Source organism: Ruditapes philippinarum, unplaced genomic scaffold (assembly GCF_026571515.1).
Source record: "Ruditapes philippinarum isolate M1 unplaced genomic scaffold, ASM2657151v2 ctg16019_1_1_1_1, whole genome shotgun sequence".
Taxonomy (NCBI): domain Eukaryota; kingdom Metazoa; phylum Mollusca; class Bivalvia; order Venerida; family Veneridae; genus Ruditapes; species Ruditapes philippinarum.
In genome coordinates this window covers 13321-15508 of record NW_026858904.1, presented here as the reverse complement: position 1 = coordinate 15508, position 2188 = coordinate 13321, and positions in this window count along the sequence as shown.

Genomic DNA, 2188 nt, shown 5'->3' with positions numbered 1-2188 from the left:
AAAAATGAAATTTCCCAAAAAGAATCCATAGAGGCGGCAATTAGCATAGATGGTCTCATAGAAGATCTGGGTCGGGCACCATTGCCAGATGCATCAGCAGCAACCTATTAAGTTAACTGTTAAACAGTTTTTACTGTAACAATTATTTGAAAGTTTCATGTATTACGTATATTATATATCATAAGCTGTTTTACAGGGTTTGTCCTGGTTTTAATAGAATAAAACAAAAAATAATTTCCAACAATTTTGCGCGACAGTAACATCAAAATGTAATGTTGTTTGAACATAAGGAACTTGAAATACATGAATATTGTTAACATAAGTTTTCCTTGTTCATTTATGTCATCAGCAAAATTTTTATAATAAAGATATATATTTGTAGAGATCATTGCGTTTCTATTGTGATGGAGAAAATATGAGCTAAAGTTAAAGATAAGTTTTTCTTATAAATAATAACTCATTTGTACATATTCGAATTAAGATTTATTCAGAAAACACTACACTTTCGGTTCTCAAAATTTGCTGAAGTTTAGGCCATAACATCAATTTTAAATAAAAATATTTCAGTTACATATACATGTACTTTTTTAATCCAATGAATAATGTAAATATTTCTAACAGTTTTAGAATATTTCAGGTCCGTCTTACAAACTGCATTTGTACCAACAAGTAATAAAACAGGGCCCTGAAAAGGCATCACCCTCACCACCAGGACAGCATAGAAGAAAGTGTAAACTGTTTGGCCATAACACATGTAGAAAAACAGCCATCATAAAGAATATCCTCTCCACATTCAAGCCTAAGAGTCGGTATGGTATGGTATGTCCTGCTCTGCTGATACAGCTTGGCAAAAGCGTGGCTTTGACAGTTTTACATGTAAGCTGGGTTTTTTGTTAGTTTTGTGAATATTATTGCTTCTTCTATGTTGCAATATATGAAATACATTTTATATATTAAATATCACTTATCTAATAAATTAAATGTGACTTATCTTACCAAATTTAGCACAGAATGAATGAACTAGGAGTAAGTTTGTTGGTGCTAGATAATAATTACAATTTTAGAAATTAATATATCTAACTTAGTTTGAAAATAAATACTTGTAATGATGAAACAGGGAAAGTTCTTACACCCAAAATGATGTGTTATGTTACAGCATCCGATACCCAAGAAAGTACGTAATTATGTAATTTTTTTACGGAATTCTCAGTTTGGTGCTAATGTTTAATTTTCAGCTCATACATTTTTAATGAGTTCGTCAAATAAGTTCGTCAAATGAGTTCGTCAAAGTTGGGGAAGAAAGTTCTGAAGAGTGTCATCTGCCACAGACAATGTTCATGCCATTGGTGAAGACGTCATCGCGCTGGTTAGCAACAACACCGATGTGTACGAAACCACTTTGGAAGTGCCCGTTCCATGGAAAGTGAGAGTAGAGAGAAAGCTGTACTGGCTTTAGCAAAAGTAGGTACACAGGTTGAAATTCTTGAAGGTGATGGCGACAACACTTTATTTGGCAGACTTAAAAACAAGCATGGTATCAATTTGAAAAAGAGATACGATAAAAACCATGTGATCAAAACAATTAGGTAAAAGCTTTTATGGTTTACAAAATGAGAAGGAAATTAAAAATCAGTAAGATAAATATAAGCCATTTACAAAAGTGTGTGTCATATGCCCTTTCTAAGAACTGTTGGGACTTGAATGGATTACAAGAAAACCTTAAGGCAATTATTCCCCATAACTTTGGGGGTCATCAGTTGTGTCAGCCAAGGTTTTTTTTCTTAGGAATAAAGATGTATCCTATATCCACCGTTCTTTACCATACAAATCAAGTTTGACTGGTGAAGTTAAAGCAACGGTTAGACGACATTATGAAACCTTTTATTGCCAAATCCAGCCTACTAGTGAACCTAGGGTCAAGTCAGCAATGTGAACACGCAAACCGAGAAGTGTCCTTAAAGGCTCCAAAGAACATTTACTATGGAGGGAGTGAGGAATTAATTGTTCGAGTTCAAGCAACTGCAGCATTTAAAAACTAAGAAAGAAACTACATAGTAGAGGTATGAACAGTTGAAAAGTTGTTCAAATGTTTGTTATGCTTTGAATGAGCTTGTTTTACAATTTTCAGTACATCATTTACCTTGGCAAATGTTTAATAGAATTATATCCATTTTAGTAATATGCAATT